Source organism: Ambystoma mexicanum, chromosome 3p (assembly GCF_040938575.1).
Source record: "Ambystoma mexicanum isolate Mex_15411 chromosome 3p, UKY_AmexF1_1, whole genome shotgun sequence".
In the NCBI taxonomy this organism is placed as follows: Eukaryota; Metazoa; Chordata; class Amphibia; order Caudata; family Ambystomatidae; genus Ambystoma; species Ambystoma mexicanum.
The window spans coordinates 737,504,781-737,532,383 of NC_090925.1; the positions used below are offsets into that span (position 1 = coordinate 737,504,781).

General features: G+C 50.2%; 1 protein-coding gene across 1 annotated transcript in view; it reads left to right on the top strand.

Annotated features, from left to right (window-relative positions):
- SRCAP (Snf2 related CREBBP activator protein) overlaps window positions 1-27,603 on the top strand; it is a 2,075,623-nt gene that overhangs the window by 229,184 nt on the left and 1,818,836 nt on the right. The gene's annotated exons all lie outside the window — the stretch shown is intronic.

Here is a 27,603-nt window from a genome sequence, read left to right on the forward strand (position 1 = left end):
TTTTGAGTATGCATGTGAAGTACAAGGAGTGAGTGATACTGATAGGATTGCATGGTTGCTCAGTAGACTGCCCCTATTCTGGCTGCAGTACTATTATGGAAATGTCAAAGAGGGCATGATTCATATGTTCATGCTTGAGCATAATTTTTGCCTCTTGTTCCCCAGAGCTTAAACGGCATTTGGCTGTCTCTAAGGAGTTGAACCCTAAGAGGTTCGCCATTGTTGCTGACTTATGGGTCTCACATAGTGTCCCATAAGGATAAGCCTGCTTCAGGTAAGCAGGAGGGGAAAAAGAAGCAAAAAGAAGTTGGGGTACAGATAAAACCTTGTCCAAGAAGGCCCTCAAAAGGTTTAATAAGGGGAAATCTCAAGTCAGGTTGGGGTAGTGGGGACAAATCCTCCCAAGTATGAGTGGTTTCTCTAAGCCTCCCTATGTGTCAATACCCAGTGGGACCTGTTCCACATGTGGAGCAATTGACCATAAGAAAGGGGACCCCAAGTGTAAGGCTAAGACCTTGGGGGTCCATTCTGCAAGTCCAGCCTTCCCTCAGTATGTGTCATGGCCACAGGCCCCAGAACACAAAAACCACACCATCTAGTGATGTGGGCAATCGGTCACTTGACTCACTTATGTCCCTTTTGGGACCTATAAACACAGGGGCCCTGGCTGGACTCAGTCCTGGCGTCTTTGGCACCCGGCTCATATAGAGATGTAAGCAGGAACACTTTATTTCAGTGCAGGACTGCTTTTACTTTACAAGAACTTTCCAGTAGCTGAAAGCTTTTATTCCAGAGAACATCGTGTGCGGCTCCCTAGGCCTGGTCTTAATGTGGTGACTCATCCGGTGTGGCAGGCAGGCTGAACCTGGTAGGTGTGGCTTCAGAAGCTCGGCTATATAAGATGCTCCATCCTTAAGGCCGGTGCTTCGCGTTGCTGTGCACGTGACGCTCACCGCCACTTGGACCAGTTTACTTACCTTTGAAACCAGGCATTCTCCTGCATACTCGCCTCCAGGAAACCAGTGCTTCATCGCTACATCTGCAGACTCATCACCTGACATCCAGTGATCTTGATCCCGACACCGCATTCGGCATCCATGAACTCTGACCCTGTGAAGAAGAAAAAGTTTAGAACATCTGTCCTAGGGGCGCGCTGCATTTCAACCCAGCTCGCCCCCTAGTTAACAATGTAACAGCTACTGTACCGCTGAATCTTTGTTCCTCATTCCCACCGGCTGTTGCCTCTAGCTCCGCAGCTTCTGCCGGGCCGGCAACATCACCTGCAAGGGAAGAAAGCAAAAGAGCAAACATCAAAAGTGGAGCGGACAGCAAGACAACAAACTTTACAATACAACAAAACAGACGAAAAGGCAAACGAACACTTTCCTGAAGTATAGTGGTTAGTGGCAGCAGGACTGGACTAACCTGTGCAAGGGACCAGTGAAGGAACTCGGCCCAGATCATTCAAACGCCCCTGCCAGAAGCAGCAGGACGGAGTGCTCGCCAACACTAATCACCAGGTGAGCTTTCCAGGGGCAGTGCATCCCACGGGTACTGCGGTTTGGGAGAAGGGATCTGGAAGAGGAGCTGGCACACAAGCTGGCATACTCACACCCCCTGTTCTCCACGCAGGAGCAGTCCCGAGCAGCATCACCTATTACCACATAAGCGCAGAGGGCGAAGTTGGACCTGAGCGACCTCCCCCCCCTGGGAGGGCTGCAACCGTGCCGCAGAAAACAGGTGCGCGCAACAGTATGAGGAGGGGTGGGGAGGAGAAGAGTTTGCAGGTGTGTCCTTCCCTTTTAGATTCCTTTCCCACAGGTGAAGAATCTGAAGTTAGTCTAGATTCCTTGGAACCTAGTAGTGCTGGAGGGTTTTGTACCAAAAGTACGAACACCAAAAGTTTGAACTTTTGGTGCTAGCATTGCAGGAAAGTTTAAAAAAAAAATGCGAGGGTGTTGTTCAATTCCCCCCCCCCCCCCCCCACACTCCCTCAACACCCCACTCACTATTCTGTGGTATAGTGAGCGGGGTCTGGCGGGGGACACCCCTGCAGCACACCCGCGAGAAGGAAATAAAAAAAAAAACAAACAGGCTGCAGGGGTGTCCCCCATAACACCCCGCTCACTATGTTTGGTATAGTGAGCGGAGGTTGCGGTGGAAACCCCTGCAGCCCCCCGTAAAAGAAAATGACCCTGCAGCGTCAGTTCCCGATCACGGAAGGGAAAGGGAACTGGCGCCGCAGGGACCCAGCGTGAAGAGAAGATAAAGTCGGGTTTGTTTATGTTGGGGGTGTGGGTGGGGGAGTGGGGGGGTGTCATGGATGTTTTGTGGGTGGGGGTGTGGGTTTGTACGTATGTTCGCATGAGAAAGATGCAAACTTTTGGTAGTTCGCACCTTTGTCATGCGAACATTAAGGCTGCAGTAAATTCAACGGCGGTCGGACCACGTGGATTCATGCTGGAGCATCTGCTCCCATCGCAATCATGTCCCTTAGACATAATTCTTCTGAGGATAGTGTTCAGGTAGTAGGTGTAAGTACTTCTACGGTTAGGAACACTAGGCCCAGTCCTATTGATGTGGCTTCCTCCATGGTAAACCCACAGGTTCTTGCCAGAGATCCCGTGTGGGATACTCAGTTAACTGGTAGACCCTCTCTCTGCTCCAGTAGCACCTGTCATGAGAGCTGTGAACAGTGAAATGGTCAGGGCATCTGTCAATGTCGAGTGGTTCCTAGAAGAGTTCTGGGTGAACCTAGTCTTCAACACTTTGGTGCTGATAGATACTCACCAGACCATCAAGCACTTTGTCTCAGAATCAGGCTGCCTTAGCCTAGACCTAAGGGAAAGCCTAGGCCCAAGGGGAATCCCATGGCCAGAGGAGTCAGAAGAAGAGGCAGAGTGCTAAGATTGTGCACAGGGCTCTCTTGATCAGTACACAGCTGTGGAGCCATGAAGGTTGAACCAGGATGCTTGATTATACATGGGTACATATGTACACCTCTAGTTACTTGTAGGTTTGTACAAGGCAAGTAGACAGCTAGACATCAATGGACAGATCCACCGGCCATCCTCTCCCATCCAGCTCAGGCCCCCAACTGACATTAATGGAACACTCAAATACAACACTCATTCAACATTCTCCTGAGCTCTCTATCATACATATACCAACATTCTATCAGCATGCATTCCTGGACAGTGATCCAGAACAAGACTAACGCACATTACAACACAGAGGCAAGGAGAATACTCCCCCTGTCCTAGCTAAAGCATCTTTTGAGGTATTGGTAGAGTCCCTAATCCATACTTGGAAGAGGAACCCCCGGAAAATCTTACATCCTATAGGACTCTTGGACTAACCAGCATGCTAGCCGAGGAGATCCCTAGGGGAGGGAGAAGTATGGGCCAACAGAACAGAGAAGAAAACAATCATGGATAGGCCTATAGAGAAAGGCCTGCTTCCAATGGGAGGGTTCCCCTCCAGTGAAACAAATAGAGCAGATAGGTGGGTTACTTGAAGGTAAGCCCACAGAGAAAACGGAGAGGTTTGAGGTTTCTCAGGATGTGTGACCCTTCCTCCTACAGTTGGTGTGTGAGATTGCCCTGGTGGTTCAGCCTAATGTCAGGATACCACCCGAGTGGTCTAATGCACATTCTTGCTGGCCCATGATGGGGGTCACAGAAGAAAACCAGTGTAGGAATCTCACTATCTGTCACCAGGTTGATGCGTGTGAGACAAGCATTCAGTTACTCCAGAACTCACTTTTAGGAGTGAATCCATTTGTTCCATGGGGTAAGGCCTAATTTGGTTAGCCCTTTCACTCTGAAGACCTCAGGCAATATGTTACAATTGGTGATTGCCGATCGCAATTCCATATGTCCTTGTGACAGCCCACAGAGAATGACTGCCAAGTCAGTCATTGACACCTTACTGAATGACAGTCCCAGAGGTTGCTCCTCTGCTTTGCTCAGTAATGGTCAGACCCAGTGGAAGAAGGTTGAAGTGAACTGTCAAGTGTCACTTAGCTATCATCCACAGGAGGATGGTCTGAGGGTGAGACTCGTAAAAGCTCTCATAAGTTTGATTGGAGCCTTCAGCGAGCCTCAGAGGGAGATGAGATCTTCTCCTGTCAAACATATTTCCTAAATCCCTGAACACGTGAGTGGTCTGGGCATTGCCAGGTTTCACAACGTAGCATGATAAACTATTCAGAAGGCCTTGGTGAACCGAGAAAGGAGAGTTTCCTATGACTGGTGTGAAGGTTTCTATCTTTAGAGATAGAATTGGAGCCCTGCTTGTGGCTGCAGAAAGGGAGCCAGATAAATGTGTCCCCCTGTCCTGTGCCAGAGCAGCCCTTCTAATGGCTTCAGTGAGGATGACCTAGTGTCTCCTCACCTGACCCCACATCAACAAGGTGAGCTGGAGATTTTGCTGAGTAAACTTTCCCCTTTGTTGTCACCGAAACTCCCTAAAACAGGTTAGTGTAAACCAGGCTGTATTATGGGGTTGTCGAACCCACCAAGTATGAGTGTTGTGGTGGTCCGGAACAACAAGAAGTTCTGACAGTTGGTGTGAGATCAGCCCTGTGTTTGGAACAAGGGTTGTTTGAGCCCACTACTGGAGTCCAGTTCTGAGGATCTGGAGGAACATACATGTACAGACAGTTTGGGATTATATATGGACACTAGAGCTCAGTATGCTGTCCCCAAGTCAGATACACTGAGAGGTAACAACTTAGTGGGTCTGCTCTGTACTGAAAAGTGCAGTAGCCTTTTTGATCTCTCTGCAGGGTATGGAAACATATCCCTGGCAGCCTATTTCAGAGCTTTACTTCAGTGTAATGACTTTTGAATTGATGGCTGCACCTGACACCTGTCAAATGAGATTAGGCCCTATTCCGAAGGGTAGAAAGGATCTCGGCAATACATATCTGGATGATATGGCAGATTCAAACCCTATTTTGGAGAAACTGGGAATAACTCGAGACTGGCTGTCAGGACCTTCATCACCAGGCCAACTTGTTCAGGGAGACAACCAAGTGTCTAGCTGAACAAGAGCCTTTGGCCTTCCTTCAGCATAACCTTGGTGTAGGTGGAGGCAGGTTGCAATATCATGTCATTTAAGTACATGATATACAGAACTGGGCAACCCCCACTACCAAAACCCTAGTGAGGACCTTTCTGGGCCTCAATGGGAAACACAGGAGCGAAGTGGCAGATTATGGAAATATAGCTGTCCCTCTGACTGTCCTCACTACTTCAAGGAGACCTAAGGAATTTTATTGGACCCTGGAGCGCAAGAAGGCCTTCACTGGTATGAAAAATCCCTGGGTCAGGCTCCTGGTTTAATGGCACCTGATTGGAAGAGACCTTTCATAGTGCAGGCAGATGCCTATGACACTGAGATAGTTGGAAAACGTTCACAGCTTGATGACAAAGGGGAGGAGCAACCTATTTGTCATATACATACCCCCCCCCACCCCCCCGAGTGTACCAAGCTCAAAACTTAGCTGGAGGCCAGCCTCATCCTTCGGCACTGATACTAGACAGTCAGGAAAGGGAAGAGAAGTTATACCACCCAATGGACTACCGGCATCAAATAGATAGAAAGAAGCTGGTTAATGATAATAAAACGCCACTATTGATCTAGGGACGATGCTCACCGAACCAGGGGTACTATGCCAATTAATCTGCTAATCCAGCCTCAGTATCATCATAAAAACTAGACAATCAAGTAAACCTAGAGCGAGAACGTACCAACCCAATATGACTACCTGATGCATGAACTGAACTACAGGGATTGAGACATACAACCCAGTAACCAAAACCTCTAATTTCTGCTTACTTAATGCACACAAAACCCACAAAACCACCTCTCACAGCAAACCGCACAGACTTCACCACACCGCAACAATAAACAACCAACACATAGATCGCAACAACAGCACGCGCGCACCCGCTTCGATCCGACTTGGACACCCAAGCTCAGCGCAGGGTGAAAACCGAACTGAAGCTGCCAACAGTACACCACCTCTCACTTTCCTACGCCCTCTTCACCCACTAACCCACCCTGTCTACCTTTTTGTTTACAGATCTGCCTGAGCGCATGGAAACCAACTCTGTTGGTGACAGTGCGCTATACAAATAACTTTAACATTAACATATCAGCTACCAGTCTAGAGTGCTGAAGTCCGCTGACCCCATTTGGAGAAGTTACTTTTCCGTTATATGGTGCCTTAGGAAGTTCAGATCCTACCTGTATGGGACTCACTTCACTCTGATTGCTCACCCTAAGCCTTTGAAGTGGTTGGTGGATATTGAAGGAAATAATCCAAAGTGGCTCAGGTGGTTCATGAGTCTACAGTGGTTGAACTTCTTTATTGAGCTTAGGCAAGATCCCAAATTTAGCAATGCTGATGGGCTGCGTAGCCATCCAGTGTTGGAAAGTTCCCCCTGCTCCTAGTCTGGGAGGGGCAGGTGTTGGCTATGATATCTCTTTACTGCCTTTACTTCCATTTCTATGGACCCCCAAACGTTTTGCTTTTATTTTTGATTCTGACCTATCCTTTTTGCAGCTTCACTAAACTGGCTTTTGCTCATCTGTCATGAGGAAACTGACATGCCCTTCAGGCTGTCAGTACTGGGAAGCATTGTTTGCCTTCGTCTTGTTACTTTGTTACTACTTTTAGTAACTTGTTATCACTTGTGGTAACTTTTTATCATTGTACAATGCATCTAACAATGGGCTATACTTTTTGTTTTGCCCTAGACTAACACCCAGAGGATTTTTGGTTACTCTGGGTGTGCTAAAGGGACAAGCAGGTGGCAGCAGTTACTTTAAGTTATTTATTGGTGTATTTCGTTTTAGCTTTACCGTGTTTAGCTACTAACTGTGGCTAGTGGTCAAACATGGCCATGCCACAAGGTCTTTCACTTGTCCTTTGGCCATCTTGTGTTTTATGCTTCTTACTGACCTTTCAGGCCAGGAAAATCCTTATATGAACTTCCAGTTCCTGGGAAAGCAGAGGCTCTTGGGGAGGAGGGGGGGTTGTAACTGGAGGGGTTGTGTGTTTGCTGCCAGGAAGTGGGCTGGGACTGTCTGGTCCCAATCCACAAACTGGTTTGTGTGTCTGAGTGGTATGCATGAGTTTTGCTGCAAGTGGTCCTGATTGGACCAATGCTGGGGTGTGTGCATGGGCCGATCAGTCATTGGCTAGTGGCAGTTTCAGCTGTTACCTGGCTTTTAGGATAAGAGGAGGACCCCTACACACACACTAGAGAGATCCTGGAAGAGACTGATGGAGCCAAGAATCCTGTACGGCTGCAAGACCCGTGTATAAAGAATTGATCAGGGTGGTCTAGCTTTCCAACAGAATACACTGACAATTTGATGATATTGAGATCAAAGAAGCTGCCCTCTTGTATATTAATACAGACAATTTAATGAATTTAGCATACAGTGTAGCATAGTAAACCTTACACATTCCTAACAAAAGCAAAACAATGTGCTGAACAAATTAATACATTTTTAACAGTACAGTGATTGACAATGTGTAGACCCTTGCATTTCAAGGGGAATCTAATAGAAAGTCTTGAATTAAACATCATACGTTTTTTGCCCAGTGGGCATAATAAAACATTGGAAGTCGACAAAATAGTGTTATGGCTGTTAGGAAAAGCTTGCATGCAGTACCCTCTGGGAAAACAATAAACAACTCTAACTACGGGTTTAAGCAACCCAATCTTTAGTATAAGCTTGTACTACACAGTTTTGGTAGCATGCCAAGCAGCCAGGCTTATCTCAAGAGGGGAAATGTGAGCTGTAGTGGAGTTACACAAAGATTCACAGTTACAGGTATTCAAATAAACTCTCACACTCAAGGTTTCTTGCATAAACAATTAATAATTTATCAGTCAGTTATAAATCCTTCTTCAGAAGGGAGCAATAGAATAGTAATGGTAACACACAAGTATACTTCAATACTGTACACTTTCAGTTTCTGAATCGGACAAGGCCCTTTTGGGATGGCCGACAGACACAACCTACACCCGCAGGTGACTTCAGTAACAAGGATGCTGGGGACATTAATACCTTACTGTTGGCATTCAGAATACTCTTTAAAAGGCAAAGGTTATTTAGAACACAAGAATTTACAAATATTCATAAGCAGGGCAAATACTTTCAGATAGCACTTAGTCATTCAATTCAATAGGCTAAACCCAAGTCAATAGGCAAAAGTCTTTGTATATGATGCAGCACTTCAGGTAAGTAATAGAAAAGTCTTTGCACAAGTTCTTAGGAGTCTTTGATAAAAAGATGAACCAAATGTAGGGCCACACACTGATTTGACATGTGAGTAGCAGAAGTTGCCAGCGCTGAATTATTGCCTTAGCTGTGAACCTTTGGGTCGGAAGCTGCAATTATCTAGATGGGTGATGCAACAGCACTAACCCACTTCTGCTCTTCGTCTGACCCGTCAAGGTTTTCCTCCAATGTTGTTTAATCTGGGGAACAATTTCCTTCTGGCTGGAAGCCCCCTCTTTGCCTTTCGAGTTATTGCAATCTGCTTGCTCAGGTTCTTCCATCTTGCTGGAGCCATCCTCGCCGTTTTCACTCTTGGCTGATGGGTCTCGCTCCTAAGAAATTATAAGTTATTCGCTGTAGTGCCCAACTTACACCTAGTCCATAGTTCCCTTTCGTCCATACTGTATGGGTATCCCTCGCAAGGGACGGGAGACTAAACCTTTTTCATCAGAAAAATCCTCTTCCCCTTTAACTTTAGGATGCAAATGGGGGGCGCGGCCCTGGAAACATGCGCTCCCCTGACTCCGCCCACCAGCGCCACTCAATCCCTTTTGACACATCGACAATATTACCATTGCCTAATAACAGTTTTATTAGAGGGGAGGATGGTGGGAAGTATGGAGGAAAGGGGACTATGGACTAGGAGTACGTTAGTCACTAATTACTTGGACGTCCCGCCACTTTCCTGCATACTGTATGGGCGATTACAACTGAATGTAGCCCCAGGGTGGAGAGCTGCCCCACTTAAGGAAACAAGTTTCTTAGTACTGCCTGACCAAATGCTGTAACCGACCTGGAGCTGGCATCCAAGCATTTTTGCTTGCAGAAGTGCAGAAGGCCGAGTGCATAGCCCATGTAGCCGCCTTGCTGATGACCTGCCACGGAACTTGCCTCTGGAAAGCTGGAAGAGGTTTGTGCTGCCCCTCATATGCCTCCTTGATGGCCACAACCTTGCTAAGGAGGCCTTGGAAGCCTGATAACCAGGCTTTGACCCACCAAAGTTGACAGAGGGCCTCCGATTTGCAGAAGCTCTTGGTTCTGTTCAAGTAGAATTTTAGAGCATGCTTGACATCTAGATAGCGTAGTACCCTCCGAGCCTCGTCTTTAGGGTCTGAGAAGAAAGTAGGTAGCCCTGTCTCTTCATTCAGGTGAAACATGGAGACCACCTTAGGTAAGAATGCATGGTGAGTTCGAAGCACCATCTCGTCCTTATGAAAAGTAGTAGAAGGCTCTGAAATGACCGGTGCCTGGATTTTACTTACCCTGCGTGCAGAGGTAAGGCCCACCAGGAGAGCGGTCTTAATGGTGACCAGCCTGCTGTCCGCGGACGCCATAGGCTCAAATGGTTTATGCGCCAGGGCGCCCAAGACCACGTTGAGGTCCCACACCGGGTGTGGCTTCTTGACAGGTGGGTAGAGTGTGGTCAGGCATGCCAAGTGTCTTAACCACCGGATTAGAGGGAGAAAATACCTCCTCTGAGTTCCGGTAGCCTCCGATGGCCACCAGGTAGGTGCGGCATGCCTCTACCTGCACACCTGAGTGGGAGAGGTGTGCAGAGAAGGATAGCACGTCATCCAACGTGCAGGTCAATGGATCGACCGCCTTTGATTCTGCCCAGTGACAAAACCTAGTCCACTTGCGACTAAGAGCCAGTACAAGAGCATCACTCCTAGCACCTTCTATAAGGTCTAGGTTAGCCTACGGCAAATGCAGGTGCCTTAGTGGGACCTGTTCAGGAACCACGCTGTGAGGGCTAACTTCTGGGGGGTGGGGTGGATGACCGTGCCTCCCTGCTGTGAGAATAGGTGAGCTGTGTCCAGTAGAAGGTTTACCGGGGGCTGATCCGACAGGCTGAAAAGTTCTGGAGAACATGACCTTGCTGGCCACCACAGAGCTATGAGGATGATCCGGAGGTGCCGGACTCCCGGATCTTGCATACTGCCTTGTGGACCAGGGGAGGGGAGGCATACGCGTCCATGTTGTTCCACTGGCTCTGCAACACATCGCCCAGTGATCCCCAGCCGTGTCCCTGCGAGGATGCGAACTGGGGACACCACCTGTTGGACTAGGTGGCAAAGAGATCCACCTGAAGATGACCCCATTTGTTGAAGATCCCTTGAAGGACCTGCCATTCGTAGTTGTCGGCATCCAACCTGCTGAGCCTGTCCGCTTCCAGGTGGACTCCCCCGGAGGTGAATTGCTCCCAAGTGCATGTTTTTTTACCAGGGCCCACTCCCAAATGTTCACCGCTAGAGTGCAGAGGGAAGGAGACCCGGTGCCACCCTGCTTGTTGATGTAATACATGCTGGTTGGAGCGGTCCGTTTGAATGAGGATCGACTTGCCACTGATCATCGGGAGGAAGGCCTTGAGAACGAGCCAGATGACCATCAACTCGAGCCAGTTGATGTGGGCCTCCTGCTCCTGAAGGGACCATACTCAATGGACACTGGTTGCCCAAGGTATCTCTGCATCCTCTAGGGATGAGTCCGTGGTGATGGTAACTTGCGGAGCTACCTGATGGAAGGGCATGCCTATCTGCAAGTTGCTGTCCAGGCTCCACCAGACTAGGCCCTGGTGGAGGTGAGGAGGGACGCTGACCGGTTCCGCTTGGGAGCCCTTCTCCTGACTCCAGGAGGCTGCGAAGTACAACTGCAATCGCCTCATTTTGAGCCTCATGTGCAGCACTGCAAGAAGACATGCCGCCATGATGCCCAAGAGTTGTTGGTACCACCATGACGAAGTCACTGCTCTGCGTGGGTCCCAGCTGTGACTTCTTGAGATTGATGGAAAATCCCAACTTGTGTAGTGTATTCATGAGGGTGGAGGCAGTGTGGCGGACTGCCTCTGGAGACCTTGCACTGATGAGCCAGTCATCTAGGTATGGATAGACGTGGTGAACCTGGGCCCTAAGTAGGGCTGCCACCGCGTTCAGTCTTGTAAAGACCCTGGGGGCCGAATTGAGGCCAAAGGGTAGAAGGAACAAGTTACTTACCTGTAACTGTTGTTCTCCAGCATGGGTCTGGCATGATTCACATGCTCATGAATATTCCCCGTCGTCGGGCTGGGAATCCTCGGTAAAGAAAAAATCAGTATCAGTTTTGTTTCTGATCTGTCTTTCTTAGTAGTAACCAATCACTGATCTCTGGGTCATACTGCCCTCAGCCAATGACTGCCCTCTCCCTAAGCCCCGCCTCTGGGAGCCATCCTTAGATTTGGTAGCACGCCAAGTGGCAGTATGACCAAGTGAAGAGCCGCAGAGGGGTAGGCGGAAGGGTTCGCATGTGAATCCATGCCAGACCCATGCTGGAGAACAAGTTACAGGTAAGTAACTCGTTCCTTCTCCAGCATGGGGTCTGGCATGGATTCACATGCTCATGAATAAAAGAATACATAGCAGTATACACCTGCAAAACCACGGGAGGTGGCAAAAGGCTCCACATTAAGCAATACAACAACTCAACATTAAACATCTCTTACCTTCTCACCAGGCTCACCTTAGGCGAACAGGTTGCACAGCACTGCTTGGCCGACCCTGGACTCCTCCCTGGAGTCCCAATCGACGCAGTGGAATCTTGTGAAGGTGTGTGTCGACCTCCACGTAGCAGCCCTGCAGATGTCCAGCAGGGGCACACCAGTCAGGAACGCCGTGGTAGCAGCGATCGCTCTGGTCGAATGGGCTCTCGGACGGCCGGGCAGCGGTCGGTTTGCCAACCGGTGACAATGCATGATGCAGCCGGAGAGCCATCTGGAAATGGAAGTCTTCGACAGAGCCTTCCCTTGATTCACAGACCCAAAGTTCACAAACAGTTGTGATGTCTTCCGAAAACACTTTGTGCGGTCCACGTAGAACTTCAGCGCTCTAGCTACATCCAGCGAGTGCAATGTCCTCTCTGCCGGCGTCGAAGGCGACGGGAAGAAAACTGGTAACACCAAGGGCTCGTTGAGGTGGAAGTCCGACCGCACCTTGGGCATGAAGGAGGGGTGTGTCCTCAGCACCACCCTCGTGTCATGAAAAGTCAAGTATGGAGTCTTGCAAGATAGGGCCTGAATCTCTCCCACTCGTCGTGCAGAGGTGATGGCCACGAGGAACGCTGTAACACTTGAGAGTAGAGGACGCCCTGGCCTTTGCAAGAACCTCTCTGCAATCAGCTGAGATATCGTACCCTCCAAACTCTAGTGCTGCAGGAGCCAGGCCTGCAAGTTCAGCGACTGTGGGTCGTGATGGAGAATGGCGCCTCCTTCTCTGGAGAGAAGATCCTCGTCCGCCGGCAGCCTGACTGGCGGGGACGTTGACAAGTCCAGAAGGTCCAGGAACCAGATCTGCCTCGGCCACGCCGGTGCGACGAGGGTCATCCTGCACCTGGCCTTCTTGAGCTGGTTGATGAGGCGGAGCAGCAACGGCAATGGAGGGAACGCGTACAGAAACAGGCCGTCCCAAGGGAACGAGAAAGCATCGCCCATGCTCCTCTGCTTTTGAGAACCTGCTGGTGAACCTCTGGCACTTGGAGTTCGTCCCTGTTGCAAACAGGTCGATCTGGGGTTTCCCCATCATTGGAAGAGTCAATCCACTTGATCCTGGCGCAGCTCCCTGCTGAGTGAGTCGGCGATGGTGTTTTTTATTCCTGCCAGGTGGAAGGGAAACAGAAACATCCCCTGGGCGACGGCCCAGTGCCACAGATCCTGGGCCTCCATGGATAGGGCTGGGGATCTGGTGCCCCCTTGCTTCCGTATGTAGGGCATCATGGTGGTGGTGTTGTCGGTGAAGATCCTCACCACCTTGCCCTTGAGGGACGGAAGGAACGACTTGAGAGCCCAGAACACTGCTCGGAGCTCCAGAATGTTGATGTGGAGAGACCTCTCCTCCAGGAGCCAAAGGCCTCTTGCGTGGAGGCCTCCGGTGTGGGCCCCCCAACCCTCCAGAGAGGCGTCCGTCGTAGCCATCTCCTGAAACGCCCGGATTTGAAATTCCATGCCTGTCGTGAGGTGAGCACGGATGCCCCACCAGAAGATTGCCCGACGGAACTCCTCCAGAGGGATCCTGTCCTCAAAACAGCCCCTCGCCTGAAACCAGCGGGCGTCGAGGAACTCCTGTAGCGGACGCCTCCGAAGTCTGCAGAGGGGTACTAGATAGATGCATGAGGACATCATCCCGAGGAGGGACTTGATAGACCTCACCCTAGCCACGTTCGTGGCTAGCAGGCGCCACAACTTGCCCAGGATGGTCTTGGTCCTCTCCTCTGAAGGGGAGGCCAATTGCCCCACTGTATCGAGCTTCGCTCCCAGAAACAGTGCTAGCTGCGAAGGAACTAGGTGGGATTTGGGGTAGTTGATGGCGAACCCCAGCTCCGTGAGCAACCGGACGGTCCTCGCCGTGTGTTCGACGGCGAGTTCCCTTGTCCCTGCCCGGATTGGCCAGTCTTCCAGGTAGGGGTAAACGTGGATCCCCTGCAGGTGCAGCCGCGCCGCCACTGGAGCCAGGCACTTGGTGAAAACCCTGGGTGCCGACTTTAATCCGAAAGGTAGGGCTCTGAATTGGTAGTGGCGTCCCTGAACCACGAACCTGAGGAACTTCCTGTGCCTTTTTAGAATAGGGATGTGGAAGTAAGCATCCTCCAGGTCCAAACACGACAGGAAGTCGCCTTCCTCCAGCTGTCCCAGCACGTGCTGGAGGGTGACCATCCTGAATTTCTGCGCCTTGATGTACTTGTTTAAGCGACGCAGGTCCAGGATGGGGCGCCAACTGCCTGTCTTCTTCCTGACGAGGAAGTACCTTGAGTACACTCCGGAGCCCCGGAGCCTTCTGGGGACGAGCTCGATGGCACCTTTTGAGCATCGCCCTTACCTCCAACAGCAGTTGAGGGGCGTGATTTTCCTTCCTGGCCACGGGAGGAATGCAAGCTTTTGGAATTCCAGTGAGTGCCCGTTGGCCAGGGTGTCCAACACCCAACGGTCGGTGGAGATGGACTCCCACACGCTGACAAACTTAGTCAGCCGGCTGCCCACCGGGGTGCTTCGGTGGGGGCCCGACAACACGGCCGGGTCAGTCTTGCTTGGAGGCGGCCTTGCTGCCTTGGCCTCCTTGGCGACGACGGCGGGATCCCCCTTGCTTGCTGCGTCGTCTGTAGGCCTCCTGGGAAGCGGAGCGGGCCGCCTGGCGGTAAGTGGAGGAGCCACCGCTGGAACCTTTGGAGGCACCCTGTCTGCCTCCGGAGCTCCGAAAGGGGTGTCGCTGTTGAAGCACCCCTAAGGCCCTGGCCGTTTCCTAGTCGCTCTTGATGGCCTGTAGAGGCTCGTCCACCGCCTTACCAAAGAGGTTGTTGCCCTCGAACGGCATGTCCAACACTCTGGTCTGGACGTCCTGGTGAAAGTCTGTCGCCTTGAGCCATCCTCGTCGTCGGAGGCAAACTCAGTTGCCCAGTTGGCGAAATCCGGTATCGGCAATGTCCGTTGCCACCGTTATGGCGTGATCTGAAGCCACCTGACCGTCCTGGAGAATTTCTAGGAGCTCTGCCCTTTTGTCATCGGGTAGGAAGTCTAGCAGGGGGGGCTTATCTTGAACCAGAGCTCCCTGTTGTTGCGGGCCACGATCGCTAAGGCATTGGCCGCCTTAATCGTCGCCGAGATGACTCGTCCCATAGAATCCAACTTCTTGCCCTCACTGTCTGGCGGAGAAGTGGAAGTTGAAGCCGCCGCACCCGCTGCCTTCTTAGCTGCTGCCGAGACGACAGAGTCCGGCGTGAGCTGGCCCTGAGGCACAAGGGGGCGGCATCGGGAACTCGGTACTTCTTCTCGTACCTGTCCCTCTTGGCTGGTGTCGTGGAAGGGTTCTTGAGGACAGCAAGCCCCTCGTCGCAGATGTCGTTGAGTAAAGGCACCGCGAGGACGGTCTTCCTCTTGGCCTCTCGTCGTTGGTACAGAAACCCCTCCTTTTTCTGTTCTTCAGGGCAGAGCTGGAAGAGCTCGGATGCCCTGGTTATCATGGCGTGGAAAGAGCCAATTTCTTCGGCTGGAGACGCCCGCGGGGGGGGGGGGGGGATTACGACGGGATGTCCGCTGTCATCGCCACCGTCATCGTCCGTCCCCGTATCCTCTCCAGGGTCCGGCGAGGGGGATGAGGGGTCCACCGGTCTCGCCGGCACGAAGGGCGGAGCAGGGTGGACTCTCCTCCGCTTGTTCGGAGGGCTTCCCGACAGACCTGGTTCTGGATCCTCCGTCAGGGTCTGTGGTAACCTTGCCCTTTATCTCGGTGCATAAGGATTGGATTGCCAACAAAATGGCCACCAAGCTATCCTGGGGCTCGGGCAATGGCTGCGAAGGACGGGATGGCCGCTCCACTGGGCCCTGTTCGTCATCGTCGATCACGTCAGCAGGGACCTTCCCCTAGGATCGAACCTTCTCGAACCTCTCGTTGAGGCCTATGGACCTCTCGTTGAGGCCCTTCCCAGTTTCCACCAGTTCCTCCTCGGAGGCTGTTTCCGAGTCTGTAATGGCCACCGGCCGCCCCCTCTTTTTCGGCCGGGGACTTCATGGGGGTCTTAACGGTGGGCTGGAAAGAGGATTCCCTCCGCGGAGGCAAGGATACTCTGGGCCCAGAGGGCGTTTCCACAGGCGTAGTCTCAGCCGGCTTCGCAAAGGTCGCAGCAACCACTTCGGTAGAGGCCTTTGCCGGGTGGATCAAGGCCCTCACCACCTTAGGTGCGTCCTGGGCCTTCGCCTTGAGGGGAGGGTCAGCGCCTCGCTCCCCCTTCGAGATCGACCGGGTCCGCTCCAGCGGCCTACCCGGGTTCTCGGACTTCCTCTTCCCCGAACCAGAGCGCTGGCTCGTGGTCGAACGTGCCGGGGAAGTAGCACCCTGCTTGGCAGCCGAAGAGCCCAACCTTTCGGCGCTCCCGGGGGCCCGCGGACTTGCGGTGCTTGGCCTTCTGTTGGGCCCTCGTCGCTGGGGTGCCCTTACAGGACTTAGAAGCCCACTCAGACTTCTTCTTCGCCTTCTCATCTGCTGTGCCCTTCTCCAGCCAGGCGGCGAGGCGGGAACGACGATCTTGTTTGGTCCGTTCCGAAAGGTTCTTGCAGAACGCAGTCTTTCTCCACGTGAGTCTTGTCCTCATGAAGGCAGTAGAGACATTGCGAATGCTCGTCCTCCATGAAAAACGTTCTGTAATCTGCATCCAGGGCAGCACCTGAACAGCTTGGATTCAGGCGTCGAGCTTCCCTTGTCCTGGGCCATGTCCATTGAGGTAGGCCGCAGATCTTCCGGAATCCTCCAAGATGTGTAAACTCAACGAAAGCTTCACCCTTGAGGGGTGTAGAAGAATTCTGAAACGGGTCCCCGTTATCGGAAGTAGAAACGGTGTAGCTTGAGGCTCGATTAAACTGAAAAAATCTCCTGAAAAAGCGTGAAAACGCAGCAAAAAAGTTCGAGAGCTAAACACGAGGACTCCCAACACTTGAGCGTGCGGTAAACATCGGAGGATGGCTGCCAGAGGCAGGGCTTAAAGAGAGGACAGTCATTGGCTGGGGGCAGTATGATCCAGAGATCAGTGATTGGTTACTACTAAGAAAGACAGATCAGAAACGAAACTGATACCGATTTTTTTTTTTTTCTTTACTGAGGATTCCCAGCCTGACGACGTGGGAATATTCATGAGCATGTGAATCCATGCCAGACCCCATGCTGGAGAACCTTGCATTGGAAATGGAAGCCCATGATCTTGAACCTCAGAAAGGACCGATGGGGCTGCCAGATCGGGACATGTAGGTAAGCATCCTTTAAATCCAGGGAGCACATTCAGCCTCCTGTGCACAATGTCTCCGCTATAAGCACTGGGGTAACCATTTAGAACGTCTGAAGAGGATGTTAGGCAGAATCCAGTGTAGTTCCCTTAAGGAGCACTACACACGATTATGAGTACAGGTGAAAGCAATAAATCCCCTTTGGTATCAGTCTGTGCCACAAAGATTTAGTTGGTAGCTGTGGCTGAGCAGTCAGACTCATCTCAAGAGGGAGATGAGCAGTATTCAGGGTTTACACAATAAGCCCACTAGACTATGGAACAAGGAAACACTGACCAAAGCTTTGTATTTAAAAAGTAGATATACATTTATTTTATACACTTCTAATATAACACATGTATTACAGTCATCAAACAAGTTAAATTAAGTCAAAGGAAAAACATACACACTCCCAAGTTGAATTGTTGACCAAGTGAACCAAAGTGAAAACTGAGCAACACGGCACAGTGACGACTACACACAAGGGATCCTCTAACAATTCCTCACTAGAGAGGGAAAACACAAGTTATATAGAAATAGTTTCTTATACACCCTAGCAACACTTCCCATCAGTTTGTGAACCAGTTCAGCAAGACAGTGCATCAGTATAAGCAATACTTAGAATGAAAACTGAGCAAAATGGCATTTCACAATGTTTAAGCATGGGATGGAAAGGGAAGTTAAAAGAAATAGGTACACCAACACAGTTCTCAGTGAGAATCAATCTAAAGAAAGCAGATTTAACAAATGTGACCAGAGTCAGTAGGCCTGTGCCAGAGTCAGTGGTACAGGGCAATGGCCCAGGAGCAAAATGTTCTTGTAGCTGCAGTCAAGTCTTCGGTTAACAAATTTGAAAAGGTGGTTGCAGATGTTGAAAAGACAATGTTAAGAGAGAGGGGCGGCCAACCCAACAGGTAGGTAAAGGATTTAAAACACCTTTAGCATTACCGCGAAAAAAGGGCGGCCTGGCGGAACAATGTATCTTTAAATTAAGAAGTGGCTCCTGCGATGGCGGTTGTTCCTGGTAGTTCCTGCAGTTCGGGTGATCCAGCAGAGGTCGAGAGGCTCTCGTCGTGGAGGAAGGTTCGAGTTACTGCACTACCCAGGGATGAAACCAGCCGCAGTGCTGCCCGACGAATAAAAGGTGGGCTCCTTTAAATCGCGGTCCGGGTGGACTGGTGCCTGTCTATCCGACATCCGAGTACAGGGTACGGGAGATTCGACCAAGGCAGGTCCGGGAATGCGATTGGCAAACTGGTTGGCCCCACCAGCTCAAGGGAAGAAGGCTCTTGCAGGTGAAGATCTTCTCTCATCGTGTGGAGAAAGTGGTGAGACGCTGCAGCAGGGCTTCATCGGTGGTTCAGTCATTGCAGATGTCTTTGGCTTCTCGCCTCTTCGGCTTCTTAGTTCCAGTGGTGGCATCTTGCTCTTCCAGTCCTCAGGACCCTGCTTTTATGCAAAAAGATCCCCATTCTTGAAGCCTAGCTGTCACTCACACAGTGGAGTGGTCATCTTGGCGGGAGACCCTCCAGCCTAACAGGATAGAGTGCGACATGGGTTGCTGAGGCATCCCTCTTCAGGGGTCCTACTCCCCCTCCCACACAATGGACCCTCCCCAGACTCAGTGGCACCGAAAGGAGGGCTTCTCAGTAGAAGCCCACCAAAAGGACGAACAAAGGATCCCCGACCTGGGTTAGGAGTTGGAGAAAGACACGAGAAAGAAGTTATATTAAAGTTCTGGCAAATAAAACCTACCGGAGTAAAGTTAATATTAAAATGCATCGGTGGTATGTTAGAGGCTGTCAGAAAAATTGGTAACCTCGAACAATGGGAAAATCCCATAGGGAAATATTTGCGGTCGAATATTTATGGTAGTAACCACTGCCACCAGCCAGAAACTTTTGAGAGGGACTGTACAGTACCCTCTTGAAAATGAACGTAATGTAAACACTATTAACCCCTTCCAGTACCTCCATAGTAAGATGGGTTGTACTGGTTTAGTTCATAGGATTTGACTAGTAAAGTCACTGGGGACTTTACATGCCCTGGGAGACGGTAGTCAGTCCCAGGGTATGGAGTCTATGTTTTGGTGTCGCTACGACACCCCTGTGTCACTGCACTGAGGGTGCTGTGTAACACATGTGGATAAAGATGGTTCCTATGGGGTTGAGAAAGATCCCATAGGCATTAAACACAAAAATAGCCTAGAACACACATAGCAAAAATGCCTATGAGTGGGAAAAAGCCTCACTCTTAGCAGGTAAAAAGAAACAAACACTTCAAATCCTGTAAAGCTGCTGGGGGACTCTATAGGTAAGGGAAATTAGCCATAAAATTTGAATTCTCCCTAACAGAGGAAGGGAAAGGTTCAAGGTGGAAAGGTCCAACCCAACTCCCAAAACCGCCCAGTTCTTGCGTATGGTGAAAATCTGAATAGAAGCCCAGAATCCGCTGGGAGGCTGGGACTTCCTCCACTGCCCGACTCTACAGCGAGCGAATTTCCCCCAACAGTGTTATCCCAATCTAAGGGAGCGGAGGGGAGGAAAGAGGGGGAGGGAGGGATTGGTAGGCAGAAGCCTGTGGACACTATGAGGGGTTCCAGGGGTCTGCGAGCAAGTGTTCGGAGTGAAGGGCAAGCCTGCTCCCCGCCCCTCCACCCACCGGAGACTTGTGGATCCGGATGAGCGTGTCATGCCTTTTTTCGTGCTGAGGGGGGGACTGAAAAAAAGCCCTTGTGCGCCACCTTGTGATGCTTGCGCCGGTGTTGGGTCGAGATCTGTCCGGTTGCCTGGACCGTCCTTCCTGGAAGCCCCGGAAACCACTGAAGGACTGACCTTTGTCCGAACGCTGATACATCGGGCTATATGCCTTGGAGAGGCCTTAGTGAGGATGGATAAGGATTTGGAAGTCTGGGAACTGTTCTTATCAAGTTCCTCATTCGTAGTGAAATGGAACAGGTCGCCACCCTCAAAGGGAAGGTCCAGTATATGTTCCTGGACGTCCGGGTTGAACTTGGTCACCCGTAGTCAGGCCGTCCCATCTCATCTCCTTAGCGATGCAAATAGCACGACCCAAGGTGTCCATGTGCGCCACAGTGGACTCCATTATGTCCTGCGCTACAATCTTGGCTTGTGCCAGCCCCGCCTTGAAGCGCACCTGGCTCTGCACCGGAAGTTACGGAAGGAAGTCAGTGATTTCCGGCCAGAGCCTTTGGTTGACAGCAGCAAGCATAGCGTCCGCATTGGACTAAGATGAAGGGAAGCGGTGCAATACATTTTCTTCCTGTATGATTCCAGGATCTTCTCCTTAACCAGGAGCGCAGAGGCGGATGTAGTAGAAGACGATTGTGGCTTGGAGTTGATCGAAGCTGCAGCAATCCCTGAGGAGTGTGACTGGGGGTGTGCCTACAGCAAGAGGGGGTTGCCCTACAGCTGCCTAAACTAGAGCTGTGGGGCATAGAGTGAGGACCTCCGCCAAGACCCCCGCCTCCGATTGTTCCACCTCAGGTTGAAGAAGCCCTAATTATTCGGCCAGGCCCACAAGCCGCTCATGGAATGAATCGGCCGACGAAGGTGTGTCAGGATCGTCCTCATCCGTGTCCACCAATTTTACCTGTTGCTCAGGTGCAGCTGGAGGAGTGCTGGGCGCGGGCGCTGGCGCTGGCGGCAATGGCGTACTGACACAAGCCGGCAGCTGCAGAGCTGCCAAGACTGTAGGAGGCATGGGAGGGGGTGTCGTGGGAACTGGCATGGGCAGCTGGGGCTGCATAGGAGCTGGAGGCCGTGGGTGCTAGCAGCAGAACCGGAGGTAGCAAGTCCCTGATCACATCCTTAAGGATGATGGCCATCTCCGGAGACCTCATAGGAGTCAGTAAAATGGCGTGGGCATGGGCGCAGGGCCCTGAGGGTGCTGAGTCCTGGGCATAATCTGCCTTGCCGCCTGTAGGGTGTATCTGCCCTGCGATTCTGAAGGGTATTCAGTGGGCCGCGTGCCCGGCGAAGACCAGTCCCACCTGGAAACTCGTTCCCCTACCTGTTCCCCAAAGGGGTAAAGTGGAGGGCAAGCCGCCATTTTGTCTGACCCGGCTGTCATTTTGTCTTGATGCTTGCCACATGCCTGCGTCGTGGTACTTGCCACGCTGGGACCGGCCTCTTCAAAGACTCTTGGCGGTGGAGGCTGAGGCCTACCATGCATCTCAGGACAGGGCCTGGTAGGCAGATTGCCCTTGGCTGTATCGCCGGTAGTGCTGCATACAGGTGGCCCCGCAGACATCTGTCCAGTACTAGGGCGTAGCCCCTCGGGCGGAAATCCAGTAATGAAACCTTGTGGTCCTCCGTGTAGTCACTGGTAGGATCTCACAACCCCTCTGCCTGGCAGCGTGTAGCTGAAGTAGCCTCTGTACCTGTGCTGGTACTAGAACCTGAAAGGTCCCTCCCGCGCATGCGCTTCCTGGGGAAGGAGTCGCCTTTGCAGGGTCCGGATGAAAACAGTGCCCCTACCTTGGGCCTGGACTTGTGCTTGACGTATTCCTTTAAGGCGGCAGAGAGCATGGGGGTCGGACTAGGGAAGAGCACTTTGCAGGCTGGGCACTTGCTGAAGCCCGCTGATGTCGACATGTGCCGGGGAGGAGCGTGGCACCAGAGACCAGAGGTATCTGATTAAGGATAAGAAAAAAGAAGACAAAAGTACTTCTCCGGGGAAGAGCGTGTGGAATTACTAGGCCGGAGGCCTAACCCAGGTGCGCTGGTTAAAGCGTTCCGTTCCAGTCAATGCGGAAAAGAGGACTGAGGAGTGGTGCCGGTGGGTGGTGTCAGGGGAGCACATGCTGCCAGGGGAAGATGATTTTTCTAGTGAAAAGGGTTACATCTCCTGTGCCTAGCGAGTTACGCCCATACAGTATGGAGGAAAGGGGACAGGACGTAGGAGTAAGTAGATTTTTTCTTTTGGGTTATCAGTGGTCAATAGTTCAAGTCCCTCTGTAACTGGGTCCCGCTACTTTACCCATAAGATTTTCTACTCGCCAGGTTTTTTTCAACAATCCTGAACCATGTTTTCAGGAACTGCCACAGCCAAGTACTTACCTCTGGGCCCTTCGTAATTCAAGAAACTTCCCTCCAGGGCTGCCTTGGGCTCCCGTGGTCTACGTCCATGGGTTTCTGCAGGTCACTTAACTATATTTTGCCACAGACTTGCATTGGCCTGCATTCTGACACGCTTCTCTTCCTAGGAATGCTGAGTCTAAAACATGGGACGGGAGCTCTTCAAAATGTCTCTCTGCAGGGTAGAACTCTGGCTTACCTGACAATTCCAATAACCAAGGCTCAGTCTACAGCGTTTATTCCATTTTATCCTACGGGAAACTCCATAAATGATTCAAATACACACTGGTATTTTTCACTGGGCCTCCCTTTTCATCCCTAAAGTGTTCTACAAAAGGCTGGAAATATAGCACATTCCATCTGTAGTTTTCAAGTCTAATTATTAGACCTCTTCTACGGAAAACGCTCTGTTGCATCATAAAACTAGTCAATACTTTTACTATTGTCTTTGAGTGTAATAAAGACTATTTGGGTCTGGTTCTCCACGTCTGACCACTTCTACCTTTTGGTGCCCCTCTGGCCTTGTCGGTTAGTATTGTGATAAATCTGGACAAGTCATCTTTTCTCCGGAGAGGGGAGCCACCACCTTTGTGGCTAGTAAGGTGAGCCCACTAAGCAAGACCCTCCCTAGCAGTCTGAGCATGTGGGGTGTCACTTGGGGACAATGACTCCAATTCGGATAAGGAACTTAAAGTCCAAAACAATTTCTGCCTATTAGGGTCTTCCGTTATGACTATAAAGGGTCAAGGACCCTTATTTCACTACTTTGGCTCCAGGTAATGCTGAACGTAGTCTGAATGCCATAATCAAAGAAGACTGACATTTCTTTTGTTTCTGATGACGTACATAAGAGCAAAGCAGAAGTTGAGAAGAGACTCCGACGGAGGGAGGATAAACCCTAGGCAGAGGCGAGCCTCTGTAGAAACGTCCTGGAGGGGGCAGAGCACCGCATAACCGAGATACCAGCAGTGGTGTGGAGGAAGTGAGAACCACTAGCTGGATGCTGAAAAGTGGGCGTTCTGACCGAGCAAAGGGCTCCTGTCAGGAGAAAAACAGACAGAAATACAAGCGTCTTAAATGGTGTCGTGACCACAGCACAGCAGTGGTGGGTCAGGCGCCCGGCAACCAACAGAGACCAGAGGGAAGAAGGGAGTCGGGACCTCCAACTCCATACGGCAAGTGCCTTTGCAAGCGATCCTGAAGTGAAAACCCCACTGAGGGCTTTGAACTTTGGTTTCCAAGACTGGCAAAACCAACAAGGGTACGGAGAGCGGATAATCGCGAACTGAGAAAATCAAGGCTAGGAAACCGGCAAAGGTACGAGAGCTTGAGAGAACGGAGCAGGCACACGCCATATAAAAAACAAGAGTGAAAGAAATACAAAGCCTTCAAACCAAAGCTGGAAAAGCCAACCAAAGTACAAGTACAAGTACAAGAGCCTGAGGGAACACAGCAGGCGTGGAGTGAGAAAGATGTGTGCTATATGCCAAGGCTGGGAAAGCATACAAAGGAACTGAAAGCCGGACGGGCATGCATCCTATGTAAAACAGATTGAAAGGAGTATGAACACTGCAACAGGGCTGGAAAAGCCCTCTAAGCCTACATCTAACAAACTTATTGAAAGTCATCATGCCTACCAAAGAGTATCATGACTTTGGGGAGTCCAAGTACCGCAAAGGTGCATAAAGAATTGTGTTAACGGTGATCCTGGGGGAATTTGAACATTTGTCAAATTCTGAGAAATGCGATCTAAGGAGAATCCTTTTCCTAGGGGGAAGAGAAAACCATACTGAGGATATTTATATGTGTGTGTGTTTTATTTATCAGTGTTTTCCAGTTTACAAGAAACATTTTCACTGTTATTACAAAATAAGACAATTATAATCAATCTGATATTTCCAAAACAATAAAAAAAGATAAATATTTCCAATACACACGCAGTATTTCCTTAAATTAATTTAAGTTACATTAGGTCCTGTTCGGACCTACCCCTCATTCCCTGTCCTCATTAATATGACCACATTAGTCCTGATGATTCACACTGCCTGAATCATATATAGTTCCAGATTTCACACCAGTTTCGGTCCCCTTGCTGTTGAACCTTTTCCAGCGCTGAGAGAATTACCCTGAGAAACTTTGCCAGAGCTAGTATCAGTCCATAATTATTCGTTATGAGCCTCTCCCAAAGAGCATCCTGAGCACTGATGAAATCTAATGCACCCAGGGACCCAGCAGCCTAATCCTCTCAGTCAAAAGGCTTGGGCATTCCAGGACTAAAAAGGATAGTGTTTCCAACGGGGCTTGCCCGCAAACACAGCAACCACTTAGCTCCTTTGGTATAAGTTTGGGCCCTATAACTTCCAAAGTGGGAAGAGCGTTAAGGCGGAATTACAAATGATATTACCAGAGTTTTTGGGAAGGGAACTTCAATATTGTCTCAAATTATCCCTAGGAGCATAGTAAATTTGATTGTCCTTTAAAAGGTTTAATCTTTCTAAATCTGCCAAATCCATATTCTTGTCCCACCACTCAATCCTCCTTTTATTAATAACGTCAGGCAATTACCTCGGTTTTTTCCGTAAAAAAGTACAAGCATCTTTTGTAGAATTTAGTCAGAAATGGTATGGAAGGCGACTTGGTAGTTAAACAATCATACAAATGTTAAAGTTAATGTTTGTTAATGTAATTTTAGTGTTAATGTAAAAGGATATTTGTACCGCGCACTATCACCCTCGGAGTGGTCCCCTGGCGGATCTGAAAAGGAAAGGGGGGAGGTGAAGTTAGTGGAAACGAGCAAGATAAGTGCAACAGAGCAGTGATGTGCTGTTGACACCGTTTGCTGAGCTTGGGGGTGCTTTCCATTCGGTATCCGTCGTGTGCTGTTTTTGGGAAGCTATGTGTGGTGTGGTTTGTTTTGTTGTTGCGGTGTAGTGAAGTTTGTGCGGTTTGTGGTGCTTTACGGTTGTGTTTGGTTAGAGTTTGAGAGGTATATGCAGAGGGATGAAATTGTTAATGGGTTGGTTAATGGCCTTGCTATCTAGAGGTGATGTGTGCTGATTTTCTACCTTCCTTCTAGATGTGGTGCGTGATTATCTCTGCATTTCTATCTTGATCCTGCACTGGCTAACATTCGCAATCCTGGCCATGAGATACACACAAACACTCACTACTACATGAAGATGTGGCACTGGCCATCCTTCAAACCCATCTAAATGCGAATCAAGCTAGCATTCACAGTTCTATCCAAGTATGGCATTGGTAGTATTCCCAATGCAGTCTAGATGCGGTATTGGCCCGCATTCGCTACTCCGTCTAGATGGGGCAATGGCCGACATACACTCCGTCTATATGTGACGCAGTCCAATGCCCACAGAAATAATAGCCTAGATTTGGTTTTTCCGCCATTAAGTTATACAGCAGAACAAGACTGCGTTTTGCATACTGAGCCCAACAAGATATAATCTCCAGTTCTAACCGAATTACACTGATTGGAGTTGCCTTAGGAAGGCCCAACACTGCCTTGCAGATTTTCCCTTCCAGGACATCAAGAAATGTCCTGTTCTTAAACAGTATCAATTTGTATCCATAAAACATCATAGCCATTATTTTTAACTTATAGAGTTCAATTACAGAGTTTAGAGAATAGGCATGCATTTTCCTCTTGACAACCTTCAATTAGATGCACTGCAGCACTTTCCCCTTCATTTTCTCTTTTTGATAGTTAACTTGGGTCTTTGGGGAAATTGACTAGTTAAAGCACGTGAGGTTAGTGGCGTTAGTGGTGTGTGCGTTGTTTGTAAGCTGGCCTAAAGCTTTTGGAAGATCTTCTGGACTCCCATGAAGCAGGACTGACCAAGCCCCCCTCAGTTGAGTGCGGGACCTCAGAAGTGAGGAAAGTCCACCTTGACAGCCAGGAACAGCGTTTATTGCTATTTGCTGTACTGCAAGGAGCTGAAAGTAAAGTTTGCAGGTTGCCAGCTTTGACAGTGCCAATACAATGCACGAGTCCCCCGACGTCCTCCTTCTTGTCCCCACGACTGAGGCCAAGGAACAGTGAGATCTGCAGAGCTGTAAAGGAACAGAAGTCTTCAGCTGCATCGTTTTCTTCTTTACTAAGGTACTGTAACACTACCCTGAGAGAACTTACCTCTTACTTACCCTCGTCTTTAAGGTCTGAGAAGAAAGTAGGTAGCCCTGTCTCTTCATTCAGGTGAAACAAGGAGACCACCTTGGGTAAGAATGCGTGGTGAGTTCGAAGCACCATCTTGTCCTTATGAAAAGTAGTATAAGGCTCTGAAATGACAAGTGCCTGGATTTTACTTACAAAGGTTCAGAGCTAAGGCAATAATTCCGGATGACTCTGGAAAAACTGACCAGAAATTAACCCAGCATAGCTATTCCAGCATATCTAGTGTAGAGGAAATGGGATAGAAGAGGATAAGGACAGACCAGGGATGACATTCAGCAGCCAAAAATGAAAACCTGAGTCAAGGGGTAAGGCCAGTCCTGGTCCCGAAATTGCTGCAGCTTCATGGCTAAACCCTCCCGCAGACAGGTCTGCAACCTACCGGAATCACAGCAGACTTGGGGGCAAGGAATTCTAAAGCAGGGATTACCTTTCACCTCCCCTCACTGCAAAGTCCCTAGTATTCATTCGGTATATGGGAACTGATCAGGGTCACCTGTGTAGGAGAGCGCCTTTAAGCTGGGCGGCTTGGTCTCTGACCTATCTGTTGCACTCTCATTTTAAAGCTGAGAACCAATGGTATCCCGCTCTCCGCTCCATGGAGAGCCTACAATAGACCCGCTGCTCCAGAGAGAGGGAGGTCAACTGAGAAGTGAGTCACTGACTTGCGCTGCTGCGCAAAGTAGGAACTCCTGCCTCCTCATGATGAGACGAATGGGAGAGCCACACACCAGGCATGGTTTGCATGCACCTGTAGCAGCCCGCAGTGCAGTGCCTCTTCTCTAACTGCAGAGATACCGCTGAGCCTGGGAACCCCTGGAGAGGGAGCCACTTCCAGCAACAGAAGACGTATTCGCACCCTAATCCGCCAACCCACGAAGGAAGATCTGAGGTGAAGGAGATGACGATGCAGTCCGGAGCCAGAACGAGAATGCAGGTCTGCGTCAGTCGTCGAATGCCTCCACGATTGAGCACTGCCTCTGAAATGAATGTACGTAAGTGGCGTTGCACAATTGCGGGTAGAGAGCAGTGAAACGGCACCATCGCCCACACAGGGCTGATAACCAAAATGTCTCAGAACGGGGTAAGAGAAACTGCAACTAAAGCACGGACCAACAGGCTCTTAGCCCACCCAGGCCTAGTATTAAAAACCCACAAGGAATTGAGAGAAACTACTACCAAAGTCCAAACCCAAGTTGGGCTAAGAAATCCCTTGTCATGCCAGAGGCTGAAAGCAGAAA